At 43.2% G+C, this 20,484-nt stretch overlaps 1 protein-coding gene across 1 annotated transcript in view; it reads right to left on the minus strand.

Annotated features, from left to right (window-relative positions):
• Window positions 1-20,484, minus strand: part of TRABD2A (TraB domain containing 2A) — a gene marked incomplete at its 5' end in the record, with an annotated part of 160,586 nt that overhangs the window by 31,655 nt on the left and 108,447 nt on the right. The gene's annotated exons all lie outside the window — the stretch shown is intronic.

Here is a 20,484-nt window from a genome sequence, read left to right on the forward strand (position 1 = left end):
AAGAGATTACCTCAACCAGCATGTTGTAAAGTCTTGACCGAATAAAAAAATCTTGAGAAAAAATAAAAAGTAATGTTTAACAAAAAGGTTTAAACTTTTCTCAGCAGAGAAAAGGCATCCATCCTCCTAGCACATTAGCAAAAACTGGGGCATTCTGGGAATGGGAGGGGGTTAAACCAGGCTGGTTGTTTTTTTTACTTTCCAGTGTCAAAATCCTCCTGTAGGTGGCAGTATAACCCAAAATCTCAATAAATGTAAGCTATACAAACATTTTTTTGCTAAACTTTTGTATAGCATACATAATTGATACATTTTGTAATGAAATTCTATTATAATTAACTTTACAATTCAGTCAGCAGGCAAGTAAAATTTACTGAAATTGGAAAAAGATGTTAAAGTTACTGCTTTTTAACCATGGCAACTTAAGGTGTTCTGTACACTGTGTACAGAATAGAAATTTCCTGATTGACACATTACTTTTTCTAGCTGTTTATCTCTTGTTACAACACTGGGGCTAATCATATGAATTTAACAAGCATACTCTGCCGCTTAGTACTTATAAAGAAGGAAATGATTGCCAGTATCTACTTAGAAATAAATAAATATAAAGAATTTGAAAACTTTTTAATGTATATAAAGAAATTGGAGATGATTGTGTTTTATTTTTTCTCCAAAAGACGAGTTTTACGTGTTTTACAAAGTTTTTTGGTCTGAAGTAACAATAAATGTAAGGCTGAGCCCTTGCAGAGCATGTTATATGATTATTTACTGATTTGTCAGTGTGTTGTATGAGATCTTTCTGACCACAGTAGAAAATGTATGCATGGCAATATTCTAAATCGGAGTGCATAAGTAAATGATGTGTAATAAGATTGTTTTCCAGATGGCCTTCCAAAAATAGGCTGTAACCTCTCATAAAGGATCTAATTGTTAGCTCATATACCTTCTACCAGTGGAGGCTCGTCCATAGGGGCTCCTGGGGCAGCGCCCCCCACCAGTTTGCGGGAAAAAAATAATCAATATAATCATTTTTTTCTGTTTAGTATTTAACTTTGTATATATCTACTGTATATATTTTGATCTCTCTATCTGCTGTTGCTATGTAGATTAGAAAAAAAAAAGGTTTAATCATGATTTTCTTTCTAACCTGCCTAGCAACAGACTGTCTATCCTAAAAATCATTAAGAAACACACAGAAACTGTTTCTCCACACTTACTGGCTCCTTGGCAGTCCCCTATTGCGTTCAATGGAGCTCATTAGGACGGGCCGATGTGGCGACCTGACCTACTTATTGAGCTCCCAAATTTGCTCCCTGAACTAGGGTGGAGATCCAGAAGGTCCAGCTCTCAGGGTAGGAGTCACGAGCCTGTGTCATCATCAGTCTGTAGTAGGGGGAGCCCAGGCAGCCCCGCCAAGTGACAGCTGCTTCACCCCGTCTGTCCTGTGATATGCCTGTGCAGCAGTGGCGGCCGGTGCATTGGGGGCGCAGTGGTTCCCCCCCCCCCCCTATCCATGTGTCCGGCCCCCCAATCCGCATGCGGGGCGCCGGGCGCATGGAGTTCAAGGGTGTTTTTTCTTTTTTTTTAGTCAGCGAGGACCTGGAAGCCATACTGTACAGCAGGGATGAGAGTCTGCTGAGCAATGCATATTGTCACTGCAACAGTTCACCATCATGCCGGAGGAAGGAGAACTACCTGACCCCTCACTGCCACCATCAGGGTAAGAGTGATATAGAATGGTGCAGGGTCCACTAATATAGTTCAGTGTGATATAGTACAGTTGTCTCCTCTCTTATAATACTGTTGCAGCTTCATTACTATGTATAGTGTCAGCTCCTATAGTGTATAGGGTATATACAGTGCTTTGCGAAAGTATTCGGCCCCCTTGAACTTTGCGACCTTTTGCCACATTTCAGGCTTCAAACATAAAGATATAAAACTGTAATTTTTTGTGAAGAATCAACAATAAGTGGGACACAATCATGAAGTGGAACTAAATTTATTGGATATTTCAAACTTTGTTAACAAATAAAAAACTGAAAAATTGGGCGTGCAAAATTATTCAGCCCCTTTACTTTCAGTGCAGCAAACTCTCTCCAGAAGTTCAGTGAGGATCTCTGAATGATCCAATGTTGACCTAAATGACGAATGATGATAAATAGAATCCACCTGTGTGTAATCAAGTCTCCATATAAATGCACCTGCACTGTGATAGTCTCAGAGGCCCGTTTAAAGCGCAGAGAGCATCATGAAGAACAAGGAACACACCGGCAGGTCCGAGATACTGTTGTGGAGAAGTTTAAAGCTGGATTTGGATACAAAAAGATTTCCCAAGCTTTAAACATCCCAAGGAGCACTGTGCAAGCTATAATATTGAAATGGAAGGAGTATCAGACCACTGCAAATCTACGAGGACCTGGCCGTCCCTCAAAACTTTCAGCTCATACAAGGAGAAGACTGATAAGAGATGCAGCCAAGAGGCCCATGATCACTCTGGATGAGCTGCAGAGATCTACAGCTGAGGTGGGAGACTCTGTCCATAAGACAACAATCAGTCGTATACTGCACAAATCTGGCCTTTATGGAAGAGTGGCAAGAAGAAAGCCATTTCTTAAAGATATTCATAAAAAGTGTTGTTTAAAGTTTGCCACAAGCCACCTGGGAGACACACCAAAAAATGTGGAAGAAGGTACTCTGGTCAGATGAAACCAAAATCAAACTTTTTGGCAACAATGCAAAACGTTATGTTTGGCGTAAAAGCAACACAGCTCATCACCCTGAACACACCATCCCCACTGTCAAACATGGTGGTGACAGCATCATGGTTTTGGCCTGCTTTTCTTCAGCAGGGACAGGGAAGATGGTTAAAATTGATGGGAAGATGGATGGAGCCAAATACAGGACCATTCTGGAAGAAAACCTGATGGAGTCTGTAAAAGACCTGAGACTGGGACGGAGAATTGAGATTCCAACAAGATAATGATCCAAAACATAAAGCAAAATCTACAATGGAATGGTTCACAAATAAACATATCCAGGTGTTAGAATGGCTAAGTCAAAGTCCAGACCTGAATCCAATCGAGAATCTGTGGAAAGAACTGAAAACTGCTGTTCACAAATGCTCTCCATCCAACCTCACTGAGCTCGAGCTGTTTTGCAAGGAGGAATGGGCATAAATTTCAGTCTCTCGATGTGCAAAACTGATAGAGACATACCCCAAGCGACTTACAGCTGTAATCGCAGCAAAAGGTGGCGCTACAAAGTATTAACTTAAGGGGCTAAATAATTTTGCACGCCCAATTTTTTTCAGTTTTTTATTTGTTTAAAAAGTTTTAAATATCCAATAAATTTCGTTCCACTTCATGATGTATCCCACTTGTTGTTGATTCTTCACAAAAAAATTACAGTTTTATATCTTTATGTTTGAAGCCTGAAATGTGGCAAAAGGTCGAAAAGTTCAAGGGGGCCGAATACTTTCGCAAGGCACTGTAAAATATTAGAGCTGCACGATTCTTGATAAAATGAGAATCATGTTTTTTTTCCCTCACGATTCTTGGCGTAACATTATCTTTCACATTATACAAAATAATTGGGCTAACTTTACTGTTTAGTTTGTTTTTTTATTCATTAAAGTGTATTTTTTCCCAAAAAATTGCGTTTGAAAGACCGCTATGCAAATACAGTGTGACATAAATTATTGGAATGACCGCCATTTTATATATATATAAATTCTGATTTTAACTTGTAAGCAACAAGTGTCAGAAAAAGGCTTAGTTTATAAGACCCTGTTTACATCTGAGTGTATTTCAGCTCGTAAAACGCTCATCTTTGAAGTCTCAAAACGCCCAACAAGCAAAATCCTATTCATTTCAATGGCCCCTGTTCACATCTGAGCATTTTGTTGCCTGATACAAAATGCCTGAAGCTCAAAAAAGTACATGAGCTTCTTGTTTGGCAGATTACAAATGTTTTTGTTAGATGTCAATGATTGCAAAAAATGCCTAAAACCCCCCAGAAAAAACGCCTAAAAAAGTGCCTGAAAAAAGCCCAAAAAAACCCCCCCGAAAACGATACGATCAGGTGTGAATGGAGCCTTAGAGGTCAAACTGACTTCATTTACAGATGGAAGTTCATTCCTTTGATTTAAAAGAACGAAATGATACAGTGTAAAGCAGTCATGTCCAAAGTCCGGCCCGCGGGCCAGTTTTGGCCCGTCCTTTAGTTTTGTACGGCCCCCTGAGACACTGCTGACTTTTGTCAATGCCTTTTGTCAATGCCTCCTCACATCCCCGCCCCGATGCTGATTCGATGGCTCGGGGCCTATGGCCTCCCTCGGCAGCTCGGCTGCTCCCGAGTCCCACTACGCCCCCCGCTCAGCTCTATCTGCCCGGCGCCGCCCACGACTGTGCGTGAGTGCAGAATGCCTTCTCTCCTTCACCGCACACAGCCACCTGTAGGAGCCGACCAAGGATCCTGTGGAGTTGACCTAGGAGATGTCACTTCTACAATCCTACTGCCTGTTTCTGTAAGTGTGATATGTGTGTGTGTATGTATGTGTGTGTATGTTTGTATGTGTGTGTGTATGTATGTATGCATGTATGTATGTATGTGTGTGTGTGTGTGTATGTATGTGTGTGTGTGTGTATGTGTGTATGTATGTGTGTGTGTGTATGTATGTATGTATGCGTGTGTATGTATGTATGTATGTATGTATGTATGTGTGTATGTATGTGAGCTGACCGAGGAGGTGTTACTTCTACAATCCTACTGCCTGTTTCAGTAAGTGTGATTTTATTCATAAAGTACTGATGCTTATATATATATATATATATATATGTGTGTGTGTGTATTTAATTTTAATGGTTCAAATGTCAGGCAAAATGGTCGGCCCTCACGCACGTTCACTTCATCAAATCTGGCCCCCTTTGAAAAAAGTTTGGACACCACTGGTGTAAAGCATTGTGTTTATAGTTATCTCAAGCCTTAGCAATGCTGATAAACATTTGCCGGAGGCTCTTTTTTTTGACAGCTGTGAGTGAGCAGAGAGCGGTCTGTGTGGGAATCGAGGAAATGCCGTTTTAAGAGCGTGAGGGGGGGGTGAATCGAGATCGCGATTTTATAACAATCATGCAGATCTAGTGTATATACAGTGCCTTGTAAAAGTATTCACCCCCCTTGGCATTTTTCGTGTTTTGTAGCCTCACAACCTGGAATTAACATGGATTGCTTGAGGATTTGCATCATTTAATTTACAGAACATGACCACAACTTTGAAGATGTTTTTTTTTTTTTTTTTTTTTTTATTGTGAAGCAAACAACAAATAGGACTAAATAAAAGAAAAAGTAAACGTCAATATTTTGTAGAGCCACCTTTTGCAGCAATCACAGCTCCAAGTCGTTTTGGATAACTCTCTTGAGCTTGCCACATCTTACCACTGGGATTTTTGCCCATTCCTCCTTGCAAAACTGCTCCAGCTCCTTCAAGTTGGATGGTTTGCGCTTGTGAACAACAATTTTTAAGTCTGACAACATATTTTCTATTGGATTGAGGTCTGGGCTTTGACTGGGCCATCCCAACACATTTACATGTTTCCCCTTAAACCACTCAAGTGTTGCTTTAGCAGTGTGTTTGGGGTCATTGTCCTGCTGGAAGGTGAACCTCCATCCTAACCTCAAATCACGCACAGAGTGGTACAGGTTTTGCTCAAGAATATCCCTATATTTAGCACCATCCATCTTTCCCTCAACTCTGACCAGTTTCCAAGTCCTGGCTGCTGAAAAACATCCCCACAGCATGATGCTGCCACCACCATGTTTCACTGTGGGGATGGTGTTCTTTGAGTGATGTGATGTGTTGGGTTTGCGCCAGACAGAGCGTTTTCTTTGATGGCCGACAAGTTCAATTTTAGTCTCATCAGACCAGAGAATCTTCCTTCATACATTTTGGGAGTCTCCCACATGCCTTTTCGCAAACTCAAAACTTGCCATTTTGTTTTTTGCTGAAAGTAATGGCTTTCTTCTGGCCACTCCATAAAGCCCAACTCTATGGAACATACGGCTTATTGCTGTCCTATGTACAGATACTCCAGTCTTTGCTGTGGAACTCTGCAGCTCCTCCAGGGTTACCTTAGGTCTCTGTGCTGCCTCTCTGATTGATGCCCTCCTTGACCGGTCCGTGAGTTTTGGTGGGCCGCCGTCTCTTGGCAGGTTTGCTGTTGGGCCATGTTCTTTCCATTTGGCTATGATAGATTTGATGGTGCTCCTGGGGATCTTGAAAGATTTGGATATTTTTTTATAACCTAACCCTGACTTGTACTTCTCAACAACATTGTCCCTTACTTATTTGTAGAGTTCCTTGGTCTTCATGGGAGTATTTGGTTAGTGGTGCCTCTTGCTTAGGTGTTGCAGCCTCTGGGGCCTTTCAAAAAAGGTGTTTATATGTAATGACAGATCATGTGACACATAGATTGCACACAGCTGGACATCATTTCACAAATTATGTGACTTATGAAGGTAATTGGTTGCACCAGAACTTTTTATGGGCTTCATAACAAAGGGGGTGAATACATACGCACATGCCAATTTTCTGTTTTCTATTTCTAAAAAATAGTTTTAGGTATATATTTTTCTCATTTCACTTCACCAACTTAGACTATTGTGTTCTGATTCATCACATAAAATTCAGATTAGCAAAACATTGAACTTAAGGCTGTTATGTAACAAAATAGGTAACAAGTCAAGGGGGTGAATACTTTTGCAAGGCACTGTAGTATAGTATATAGTGTATATAGTATATACTAGTGTATATAGTATAATGTATGGTATTACACTATACTATACACTATGACTATACTATACACTATGGGTGGAAGAAAGAGGAATACAGTGGACAGAGTGGGTGGAATCTATAAGGGGTGGGGCTTATGATAAGTGGGAGGGGCCAAAAAGGCCAGGTCAGCGCCCCACCATCTTAAAACTTTACCAGCCACCACTGTCTTCTACTAGTGTCATATTTTCAATTTTTCTGATTAAGAAAAGGCACATTTTTGGGCATATTTCTTCCTACTATTATTACATTATTTCAATTCCAAGGCTCTGGTTGGGGTTTACATTATCTTTTGAATGACAGAGTTAAAGTGTTACTAAACCCACATTATAAATTAAAAACCATCAATAAATGCTATATTACATGCTGTTCATACTCACTCATAGAGGTGGGCTGAACACCCCCCCCCCGTCTGGTTTGAGCCAGAACTCTCGAACCTTGCAAAAGTCTGGACCCAAACGGTGAACCCCATTGAAGTCCATGGGACCAGAACTTGAAAAATCAAAAGTCCCCATTTTGAAGTCTTATATGCATGTTATTGGCCATAAAAACAGTATGGGGGCCCAGTTACTGCCCTGGGAGACGTGTACCAATGCAAAAAAAAAAACATTTTTTAAAGGAGCAGTGCTTTTAACCACTTCCAGCCCAAGCCTACTCTGGCACTGCTTTCCTACATGTAAAAATCATTTTTGTGCTAGAAAATTACTCAGAACCCCCAAACATTATATATGTTTTTTTAGCAGGGACCCTAGGAAATAAAATGGCGGTCATTGCAATTTTTTATGTCACGTGGTATTTGCGCAGCAATTTTTTAAAAGCAATTTTTTTGCAGGAAAAAAAACCTTTCATGAATAAGAAAAATAAAAAAAAACATTAAAAGTTAGCCCGATTTTTGTTGTATAATGTGAAAGATGATGTTACATTGAGAGAATAGATACCTAAAATGCTTTAAAATTGTGCACGGTCGTGGAATGGCGCCAAACTCAGGTACTTAGGCTACGCTTTAGAAATTTTTACAGGTTACCAGTTTAGAGTTACGGAGGAGGTCTTGCGCTAGAATTATTGCTGTCTCTCTTAACACTTGCGACAAAACCTCACGTTTGGTTTAAACACTGTTTACATATGCAGGTATGACGTACATATGCACACAGGGACGGGGGCACTTTAAACATTTTTATTTATTTTTTTTTTTACACTTTCCCGTTATTTATTTATTTATTTTTTGATCACTTTTATTCCTATTACAAGGAATGTAAACATGCCCTTGTAATAGGAATGGGGCATGATGGGTCCTTTTTATGGAGAGATCTGGGGGTCTCCTCTAGGTTGGAAAGATATAAGAAAAGATAAAGAGAAAAAAAAGCAATCTTGGGCTCTCCAGCTAAAAAAATGGCAGTGTTTACATCTGCCAGGGCCTGAAATGATGTCATGACCTCGCTCCTGGCCTCTGAAGGTCATAGTGATTGCCAGGGACCCCCCCCCCCCTGTAAAAACAAACAAGTGGATCAACAGCCCGTATAATTGTTTTTATATGAGAGTGCATTGGCAGCTGAAAACATTTTTTTGAATGAAGCCTGCAGCTGCCTTGGGGAGCCAGTCTGATTTAGTGCAATCGGAACAAGAATAGAGATTTTTTTAATAAATTCTGGTGTAATCTCTTTGGCAGACATTGGATGGAAATAAAGTTTTGCACCAAAGTGAGAAAGCCATGTGAAGAAGCCAAATTATAGTACACTCAGGTCAAGATTAAAAAAAAATTGTAAGGCAAAGTCTGGTGTCTCGGTCACAGACTTTGTATAGAAGTAACAGGTGTGGAAAATTTGGGCTTTAGGTGTTGGTGGTGCCTTCACACCATAACCCTATTGAGGTACTCTTCAAAGCAAGAATTGGCCTTGCTGTAAAAAATTTAAATTTAATGCACCTGTCAAACAGGTGCATAAAAATTGGTCCTTGGGTGTCAATTGTGCCCATGAAACCTATATTAAAAACATAAAGATAAAATCAACACTCACAAAGCTAGGCAGCCTAGAGAGTCTTGCAGAGATTTGAGATCCCAATACCACTTAATCAGCGATATCGGCATCAGGGGCTTGATAGCTGCTTGACAAATGTCAGTAGGTCAATGAAGTCTGTGGACAGATGCTCTCTTTTACATGTCACAAAACCTCTGGCAGCACTGAATGCCTGTTCAGAAAGCATGCTGGATGCAGGGCAGCCCAGCAGCTCAATTGCATACTGGACAAGTTATGGCCAGTGGTCTATTCTCATGACTCAAATACCCAGTGGATCGTCTACTGGAAAGCTCTCCAAGTCTGTTTTCAGTCCTAGATAATCTTTCACCATATGATGTAGATGCCGTTGATAGGATCTTGAAGCTGACAGCCCTGGGCGCCGAGGACTAAATTATGAAATGCATCACTGAGACGCTTCTCCTTTGACCAACAGAAGCCTCAAAACTAGCTTTTCCATGAGCCTTTAACCTACCAGAGTCTGGAAATGCGTTACATAAACTCCTCTTTAAGGTGTCCTCAAGATATTTCATCCTGTGCTGCTTCTGCGAGGGCAGGATAAGTTCCGAGACTTTCCCCCTGTAACTGTGGTCAAGGAGTGCTGCCAACCAATAGTGATCCTTTATCCGTGAGGCCACAAATTCTCGATTCCTCTCCCAGGCTTTGAAGAATAAGGTAGCCCATGCACCGTAAGTATGTGGAGGCATGAGAAGCAGAGTCCTCAGGGTCACTGAGGATTACAGTATCTGGAACAGCCTCCTTCCAGCCACATACCACTCCCAAGGTTTCTGGGGACTGAAAAACATCTGTTAAGGTTTGACATATGTCTTCCTCTGCTTCTATGCCTCCAAAACTGCCAGTGTCCTTCTCCTCCCTCTTGTGTTCTGTGGTGTTGCAAGAATGGTGTCTGCATATAGCAGGCCTTGAGAGGAAAGGAAGTCCTCCTCTTCCTCCCGCTGCTCTGCCTCCAGTGTCCTGTCCATAATGCCAAACAGACTGTGCTTCAGCAGGAACACAAGAGGGATTGTGTCACTGATGCATGCATTGTCAAGGCTCACCATCCTTGTCGCCTCCTCAAATGGTGACAGTACAGTTCACGCTTCCTTTATCATCAGCCAGTGGCGTGGGGAAAAAATCCTGAGCTGCCCCAAAGCTGTCCTTGTGCCATACTTACATGTGCAGCCAATGCATCATTGCCAAAGTTGAGTTTCACCTAGTGGGCATGTCACAAATCAGGCGGTTTACAGGCAGGTGGAATTCCCGCTGAATTTCAGCCAACCGAATACTGGCTGTGTATGACTGCCTGAAATGGATACCGACTCTTTTGGCCACTTTTAGAAGATCTTGCAAACCTAGGTACCTGTTTAGGAAACGCTACACCACCAAACTGAGGGTGTGCACATGTGTCAACTTTCCCTGTCGAAGGGTGGACAGAAGGTTAGTGCCATTATTGCACACCACCATTCCTGGCTCAAGCTTCCATGGCGTGAACCAACTCTGGGCCTGCCCCTGCAGAGCTGAAAAAATCTCCGCTCTAATGTGGCTCCTGTGCCCTAGACAGACTAGCTGAAGCACTGCATGGCATTTTTTAGCATGACTCGTTGAATGGCACCTTGAACGCTTAGGGGGTACTGGTAGTTCATAGGACAATCCTGCAGAGAAAGGCATGGAGGAGGAGGGGGTGGAGCTGACAGATCTCGCATCATCTCCACCAGCTACAGTATCTCACAAAAGTGAGTACACCCCTCACATTTTTGTATATATTTTAATTAAATCTTTTCATGTGACAACACTGAAGAAATTACACTTTACTACAATGTAAAGTAGTGAGTGTACAGCTTGGATAACAGTGTAAATTTGCTGTCTCCTCAAAATAACTCCATACACAGCCATTCATGTCTAAACCGCTGGCAACAAAATGAGTACACCCCTAAGTGATAATGTCTAAATGGGGCCCAAAGTGTCAATATTTTGTGTGGCCACCATTATTTTCCAGCACTGCCCTAACCCTCTTTGGCATGGAGTTCTCCAGAGCATCACAGATTGCCACTGGAGTCCTCTTCCACTCCTCCATGTCGACATCACGGAGCTGGTGGATGTTAGAGACCTTGCGCTCCTCCACCTTCTGTTTGAAGATGTCCCACAGATGCTCAATAGGGTTTAGGTCTGGAGACATGCTTGGCCAGTCCATCACCTTTACCCTCAGGCCCAGACCATGACACTCCCACCACCATGCTTGACTGTAAGCAAGACACACTTGCCTTTGTACTCCTCAACCGGTTGCCGCCACACATGCTTGACACCATTTGAACCAAACCCTTTCAACCTCTACAGCAATGCTGGCAGCACTCATGCGTCTATTTCCCAAAGATGAGCTCTGGATATGACGCTAAGTATGTGCGCTCAACTTCTTTGGTCGACCAAGGCAAAGCCTGTTCAGAGTTGAACCTGTCTTGTTAAACCACTGTGTGGTCTTGTCCACCGTGCTGCAGCTCAGTTTCAGGGTCTTGGCACTCTGCTTATAGCCTAGGCCAGTAATGGCAAACCTTGGAACCCCAGATGTTTTGGAACTACATTTCCCATGATTCACACCTACACTGCAGAGTGCATGAGCATCATGGGAAATGTAGTTCCAAAACATCTGGGGTGCCAACGTTTGCCATTACTGGCCTAGGCAATCTTTATGTAGGCAACAGTTTTTTTTTTTTTCAGATCCTCAGTGAGCTCTTTGCCATGAGGTGCCATGTTGAACTTCCTACTGACCAGTATGAGAAAGTGAGAGCGATAATACCAAATTTAACACACCTGCTCCCTATTCACACCTGAGACCTTGTAACACTAATGAGTCACAAGAGAGCGGTGAGGGAAGATGGCTTTTTGGGCCCAATTTGGAAATTTTTACTTAGGGGTTTAGACATTAATGGCTGTGTGTTGAGTTATTTTGAGGGCACAGCAAATGTACCCTGTTGTACAAACTGTACACTCACTACTTTACATTGTAGCAAAGTGTAATTTCTTCAGTTTTGTCACATGAAAATATATAATACAATTTTCACAAAAATGTGAGGGGTGTACTCATTTTTGTGAGATACTGTATATGGAGACGTGCCGGCAAAACAAGCCACGACACTGAGCCCTGTCCGTCATCCTTCCTAGTTGCAAGCAGAGTTACTCAGTATGCTGTGAACTAAATGTATAGTTCCAAGCCATGCTTGCTGGACCACGTGTTAGCAGTAATGCGGACCTTGTGGCTGAGTGCCTTGCCCAGCGATACCAAAACATTGCCTTTCACATGATGGTACAGAGCTGGAATGGCATTACGTGCAAAGAAATAGCGACTGGGAACCTGCTATTGTGGTACAGCACATTCTACAAATTAATAGAAGGGGCGAAATCCACCAGACCGAAAGGCAGGAGTTGTAAACCCAGAGATTTGAACAAGCTGGAATTTAGATGCTGGGCGTGTTGGTGGCAGTGAATTTTTTTTTTTTTTTTTTTGCTGCAGCAGCTGGAGCAGAAAACATTTCTCTGTTATACTCTTGGCAGATGTGTTGCAAGGACCTGTGACACCCTTTGCTATACCATCATCCCTGTCAGTGGAGGCTGCTGAGGGGTCATAAGATATAGTGGGGGTAGACATGAAAGTGTGGAGGAGTGAGGAGAAGAATTGTGTCCCTGTGTGGCTTTCAAGTGCTCTTGCCAACTGGCTGAGTGGTGGGATGTTAAATGCCTTGTCATGTGGTACCCAAATGGTTGGTGTTTTTGCCACACTTGATCTTCTTGCAGGCAGAGATTGCAAAATTGTGAGCGGTTGCATATGTGATAAAAAATGCCCACACAGCTGAGCTGTGAGAATTGGGCCAGTAGAGATATCCACTCCAAAATCTGAAGGAATAGGGTGGCTGCTCTCTACTCTTCCATGATGGCTGCCTCTGGAGGACATCCTGCCTTGTTGGGGTTGTTTCTCCCCCTCACTTTCCTCCTCTGCTCTATCCGACACCCAAGTCGCATCAGTGACCTCATCATCATCCCCTCCATTCTCATCATCACTGGAGCCAGCTTTGTAATACGCTGCAGCTGGGGGAACATGACTGCTAATTTGTTGTTTATAAGTGTTCTTCCCTCTCTGTAGGCTTATGTTCCTCACTTCTCCCACTTTAGAATCAACATCAGAATCAAGTAATGTCTGTGCATCCTCATGAAGCAAGTGGCTTACGCTGTGTTCAAATAATTCAGCTGACTCCTCCATGCATGATGCTGGGGCTATGGCAGGAGTAGCTGTGGACAAGAAGGCAGAATAAGCCACCCTGGCAGCTGCGGTAGACTGCACACTAGTGTCAGCTTGGGTCATAGAGGATGAGGATAGTTTAGTAAGCCAGTCCAAGACCTCCTCCGCATGATGTGGCTGGATAGCACAGGCAAAATCACTAAACACAGACAAATGTGCCCTGCCTGAGGACAGACCACATCCACCTTTGCCTGTGGACACAGACGCTGCTGGCCCCCTCATTGTCAGGTCACCGGTGGCCAGGTGACAACTGCACCCTGTTGGGGACAAGGGTGCACCACAAGGTAGTGAACCCAATAGCTGACTGCTGCGGATGGACAGGAAACGTGAGCCCAAGATTCCCCAGGGCGCGGATTCTAAGGCCCAGCAGGTGTTCACCAGAGCCTCTAATGGTGAGGATGGCCTTCGCTGCAGCTGAACCCAGGTCGCGGCCCCTGGAGTCCCCCAGGTCACGCTCCGTAGGAAGAGGGGAAGCAGCCACTCAGGACACAAGGGATAGTGATGGGTAAGCCAAGGTCGGGCAAACAGGCAGGCGAGGGTAACCAAGAGACAGGCCAAAGGTCAGGGTTACAGGCAAACAGGAGTAGTCAGAGACGAGCCAAAGATCGGTACACAGCAAGGTAGACGTAGCACATGGCAGACAGGAACACAAGCAAACAAATGAAGTTGAACAGCAAAGCAGACCTGCAGTGCACTAGTTAATATAGACTTCCTGGAATGGCCTGGGGTGGAGCCATACAGGGAGGAGAGACGATAAAAGGCAGCCAGAAAGAGAGTCAGGCCTCTAATGGAGACATGGAGGAGAAGGTAAGCTGCCGGACACTATTGCATGTCCATGACACTCATAGTGGCATGGGAATGTCTGCCTCTCCTTGTTGGCCCCCTAGACATAAGGGGGCGGGGTATATTACCCAAATATACATCAATACCAGCCTCGCAGTCAGAAAAACTGCAACTGGAAATTAAAAAAAAGGAGGCAGGCAGGGGACAACTAAAAAAAAATACCCCCCCCCCCCCCCCAAAAAAAATAAACGCGCGACAACCAAAAAAAAAGTGTATGCAGCACTGTATACAGCTCTTAATGTTATGTAATGCTGTATTAAACACTGATCTACACTAACACACTACACTGACACTACACTATACTGACCCACTATACTCACACACTATACCAGGGGATTCCAAACTATGGTCCTCCAGTTGTTCAGGAACTACAATTCCCATCATGTCTAGTCATGTCTGTTACATAGTTACATAGTAGTTGACGTTGAATAAAGACAACAGTCCATCCCGTTCAACCTGTACAGGTGTGTGTGTGTGTGTCAGTGGCCTGACTTATGCAGCTTAAGGTTAAACCACCTCTCCTCTAATCTCATTGTGTGGCCACGTGTCCTCTTGCAATCCTTGAGACTAAATCGTTTTTTACCTATGCTGGGATCGCCATTGAGGTATTTGTAAATCGCTATCATGTCCCCTCTCAGGCATCTCCTCTCCAAGGTTAATTAATTAAGCGCTTTTAATCAATCCTCGTAACTAAAGCCCTGTACACACGTACCGATCGTCGGCGAACGATCGGCCGTCTTTTGTCCCCGGGCTGTCGGTGTCTGTTGAAAAGTGCAAAGACAGCACAAGAATTTTGTCCGCCGACTACAGCCGACTGCAGAAGTGATGTCATGTAATGGTTAACTTTCCCTGTGTTTTTTCTTTTCTGAGCATGCCCAGTCTTGCAAATCTGCGGTCTGTCGGCCGAATTCTGTACTGACTGGCGAACAATCGGCCGCTCTGGTGTCGGCATACAAAAATTTTAATGCTTGCATGACAGATTCTTGTCGGCAGAATGTGCGCTGACGGCTGTCGGAGGCATCATACTAACAAGCGTACAATCGGCAGATCGGTCGTCGGCCGACGCTTGTCTGCCGACGATCGGTACGTGTGTACGGGCCTTAAGGTCCTCCAATCCCCTAATTAGTTTTTTTTCCCTTCTTTGGACTCTCTCCAGTTCTAGGATTGGTGACCAGGTGTGGCCGGACCAGTGTTTTATAAAGTGGTAGGATTATAGCTTTGTCTCTGGAATATATCCCATTCCTTATGCATGCTAATATTCTGCCAGCTTTGACAGCTGTGAATGCCAGAGTTTTAGAATGCCTCATGGAACATGTAGTTGCGCAACAGCTGGAAGGCCGTAGTTTGGAGATTAGTTTGGAGATCCCTGCACTATACTAACACTCTACACTCAGAGTCAAAATAAGTGAATACACTAATTCACTAGTAGCAAACTGAGCCCTGCTTTATCAATCTCAACTCCAACACACTGCAAATGCTTCCTATGGGAAGGAACCTTTTATAGTGTGGGTTAGGACTTTGAGCACTGAGCCGTGATCGGAGAAAGTCATCATTACTTTGTCTAATCAGGGCTCTGACAGTGATCTGTGCCCTAACTGACTAGCGGTCAGGTGCAAGGCTTCATCCAATTAGAATGCACAAAGCATGAAGAGCAAAGCCGGGTGTTCGCCCAACACTGATCAGTCATTATGAGATTTGTTTTCTATATTCTGCAAAAAAACATGGTGGATCCTGCTGCTCTCTATCTGCCACTATGTACTTTAGTGTTCAAGCACTATATGGATTATTTTTTAATGATTTTCTTAGAACTTAATTTATTTAGAACTCCAATTTTTATCATGTATGCTCTCTATCTCCACCTTCTGTTTATGCCCTCAGTTCCGCTAGGGATTTTTCAGCTGTAGTGGCAATTCGGCGCATGCTCAGATTTCAGCGAGATTATATGCACAATAATTGGGGTCCTGTGCACCATACATATTGTATGTATTCTTAACTCAAAAAAGTACCTTCTATTGCTCTCTGTCTCATCCAGTTCTCCAGATTCCTTTTTTTTTATTTGGTGATCCAACTTCCTGTTAAAAAGTGGCTTTATTTATATTCCATGGTCCCACTGTATGTTTAAATATGGCCACCCCGTCTTCCTCTCTTACGAAATAGACCACGGACTATGGGATTTGTAGTGTGATTGAGTGGTGTATATAACCCCAATTAATGTACACTGCTAATTCCAAACAAAGGGAACTGCAAAAGTGCTCAAAGTTTATGGATAGCAGAGAGCGAATGTCTATGATGAACCCACAGACACCAGTAGCTAAGACTCATCAGGGAAGACAGTTATTGGACAAGTTAGAAAACCCTTAAACAACCGCAATTTATTTAATGGTTAAACCCACACTGGAGGTGTCTGCAGCTTGGTTCTCTGGCCATCTTCCATAGTCTAAACACAAAGAGTTTCCCCAAGGTGACCAATCGTGATTAGGAAAAGCACAGATATCTGAGGGCTGTTGGACTATCCCTGTGCATAACTCACTCCAACATCACCAATCTACTTTCCAAAGTAATCAATAAAATCCAGGCAGTAAAAATAAGTATTTCTTATCTAGATACTATTACATTTTTTTGCACAGGGGCACAAAAGTTACACTTTTGTTTCCATAGCTAATTTGATTTTATACCTCTGTGCTGGTTCTTCTATTATTGTTCTTCAAATCTATAGTATATTCTGCAAAATAGGTGAAGCTAGTTATCTACTACAATATTATTAAACATTCATACAGTGAGGGAAAAAAGTATTTGATCCCCTGCTGGAATGGGCTACAAGACCATCGCCAAGCAGCTTGGTGAGAGGATGACAACAGTTGGTGCGATTATTCGCAAATGGAAGAAACACAAAATAACTGGCATTCTCCCTCAGTCTGGGGCTTAATGCAAGATCTCACCTCGTGGAGTTTAAATGATCACGAAAACGGTGAGGAATCAGCCCAGCACTACACTAGAGAAACTTGTCAATGAGCTCAACGCAGCTGTGACTATAATCGCCAAGAAAACAATTGGTAACAAACTATGCCGTGAAGGACTGAAATCCTGCAGAACCCGCAAGTTCCCCCTGCTCAAGAAGGAACATGTACAGGCCCATCTGAACTTTGCTAATGAACATCTGAATGATTCAGAGGAGAACTGGGTGAAAGTTTTCTGGTCAGATGAGACTAAAATCTAGCTCTTTGGCATCAACTCAACTTGCTGTGTTTAGAGGAGGAATGCTGCCTATGACCCCAAAACCCCATCCCCACCATCAAACATGGAGGTAGAAACATTATGCTATGCTAGTGTTTTTCTGCTAAGGGGACAGGACAACTTCACCGCATCAAAGGGACGATGAATGGGGCCATGTACCATCAGATCTTGGGTGAGAACCTCCTTCCTTCAGCCAGGGTATTGAAAATGGGCCGTGGATGGGTATTCCAGCATGACAATGACCAAAAACACAGGGCCAAGGCAACAAAGGATTGGCTCAAGAAGAAGCACATTAGGTTCCTAGAGAGGCCTAGCCAGTCTCCAGACCTTAAATCCATAGAAAATATGTGAAGGGAGCTGAAGGTTTGAGTAACCAAATGTCAGCCTCAAAACCTTAATGACTTGGACAGGATCTGCAGAAAGGAGTGGGACAAAATCCCTCCTGAGATGTGTGCAAACCTGGTGGTCAACTACAAGAAACGTCTGACCTCTGTGATTGGCAACAAGGGTTCTGCCACCAAGTACTAAGTCATGTTTTGCGAAGGGGTCAAATACTTATTTCACTCATTAAAATGCAAATGAATTAATAGCTTTTTTGAAATGCGTTTTCTGGATTTTTTTTGTTGTTATTCTGTCTCTCACTGTTAAAACTCACCTATGAAAAAAATTATAGACCCTTCATTTTTTTGTCAGTGGGCAAACTTGCACAATCTGCAGGGGATCAAATACTTTTTTTTTCCTTACTGTATAACGTGATGGGATTTACAGTGCCTTGAAAATTGTCCACATTATTGTTATGTTACAACCAAAAATGTAAATGTATTTTCTCTGTCGCTCATTGACAGACGTAGTCCTCGTTGATTAATAACAACTCGGGTTATACTGCCCTCTACAGGAGTAGGACTAGACAGGAAAGAAAACGTTCTGGCCACACCCTAGGGGCAGTACCAGAGGGTATATCCTCTCACTTCCTGCTACAGCAAATCAGTTTTTTTCTGTCTAGTTAGGAGTAAGGACCTAGATGCCTTGCTAGGATCTTCGGTCCTGGCAGGATTTTTTTCTTAGAAAGATTTTCTAGACAGCTTTTTTCTCCAGTGTTCCTGTGAGATCTTCAAGCAAGAAAGCTGGAACTGGGCGACGGGCTGGATGTTGAGATCCAGTGGTCACCCCAGTTCAGCCTACGAGCGCGTGCAGGCCATAGCTCTGCGCTGGGTCGGCCGCGACATTGTCCCACTGGACGGGGACTGACCCTGCGAGTTAAACGTCTCGCTTAAACGCCAATGACCATGAGTCACGGCGTCCGCATTGGTCGACAGCCCTCCCACCCCGGTGGAGAGGGGTACTGTCAGGAGTTGGCGCCCGCCTGGTTCCGGTATGGTGAGTAGTATGTTCCCCCTTTTCCCCCTGACGGGTTTGTGGTGAACGCGGGCCCCTCTCTGAAGTGGTAAGGATGGGTCTCCCCTCTATCCTATAACATGTCACAGATCCCCCTATTTGAGTGTGATTTTTGTGAACAAGAAACCAGGAGGCTTGGTTTGGGAGCTGACAATCTAATGTCATTTCAAAACTGTAAAGATGACTGAAGTCAGTGGCAGTACTAGAATATTACTGTGGTAGCATAAGGTATCCTACCTGTCAGAGGCGATGACTTGATCATCGGTTCATACCTTTACAACATTTTATAAAGTTGATGTGATGGCATCGTCAGATGCCTCTTTTGGCCACAAGGTTCTGCAGGCCGCAATCTGAGGAGACTGTTGGTCTACCTCAAGGGTTTGTTGGGTGTTTCACTTAGGTCTCATCTTTTTGCTCGATGAGTCCTTGATGCTTCTGGTTGGCTCCGGTTGGGCCTTCTGGATTTTGATTTCTGTTATCCCACCCCTCATTTGTGGTACTGCTTTGGGACGTCCCGAGTTGTTATTAATCAACGAGGACTACGTCTGTCAATGAGCGACAGAGAAAAATGGATTTTTGTAAAATCTTACCGTAAAATCCTTTTCTCTTAAGCTCATTGACAGACGTAGTACCCGCCCCTCTGTTTTTGAGTTGGGTTGGGTTAAATTCTCTAAACACTGCTTTGTAACATAACTGGTTTGCTGTAGCAGGAAGTGAGAGGATATACCCTCTGGGACTGCCCCTAGGGTGTGGCCAGAACGTTTTCTTTCCTGTCTAGTCCTACTCCTGTAGAGGGCAGTATAACCCGAGTTGTTATTAATCAACGAGGACTACGTCTGTCAATGAGCTTAAGAGAAAAGGATTTTATGGTAAGATTTTACAAAAATCCATTTTTACTGGGATTTTATTTGCTAGACCAACAGAAAGTGGCACATAATTGCAAAGTGGAAGGAAAATGATAAATGTTTTTTACAAATAAATATCTGAAGTGTGGCATGCATTTGTATTTAGTCCCCCTGAGTCAATATTTTTTAGAACCCCCCTTTTGCTGCAAGTCTTTTTGGTTATGTCTCTTCCAGCTTTGCACATCTAGAGAGTGCCATTTTTGCCCATTCTTCTTTGCAAAATAGCTCAACATATGTCAGATTGGATGGAGAGTGTCTGTAAACAGCAATTTTCAAGTCTTGCCACAGATTCTCTATTGGATTTAGGTCTGGACTTTGACTGGGCCATTCTAACACATGAATATGCTTTTATCTATTCCACTGTAGCTCTGGCTGTATGTTTAGAGTCATTGTCCTGCTGGAAGGTGAACCTCCACCCAAGTCTCTTGCAGACTGTAACAGGTTTTCTTCTAAGATTGCCCTGTATTTGGCCCCATCCATCTTCCCATCAACTCTGACCAGCTTCCCTGTCCCTGCTGAAGAAAAGCATCCCCACAACATGATGCTGCCACCACCATGGTGTGTTTAGGGTGATGTGCAGGGTTAGTTTGCTGCATCTGACCAGAGCACCTTCTTCCACATGTTTGTTGTGTCCCCCACATGGCTTCTCACAAACTGCAAATGGGATTTCTCATGCCTTTCTTTCAACAATGGCTTTATTCTTGCCATTCTTCCATAAAGGCCAGATGTGTGGAGTATCTGAGTAAAGGGGGCTGAATACAAACACTCACCGCACTTTTCAGATATTTATTTGTAAAACATTTTGAAAACCATTTATCATTTTCCTTCAACTTCACAATTATGTGCCGCTTTGTGTTGGTTTAGCACATAAAGTCCCAATAAAATACATTTACATTTTTGATTGTAACATGACAAAATGTGGAAAATTTTAAGGGGTATGAATACTTTTTCAAGGCACTGTAGGCTACTGACTGCTCAACCACA

Source organism: Pelophylax lessonae, assembly GCF_965119305.1.
Source record: "Pelophylax lessonae genome assembly, chromosome: 1".
NCBI classification, from domain to species: domain Eukaryota; kingdom Metazoa; phylum Chordata; class Amphibia; order Anura; family Ranidae; genus Pelophylax; species Pelophylax lessonae.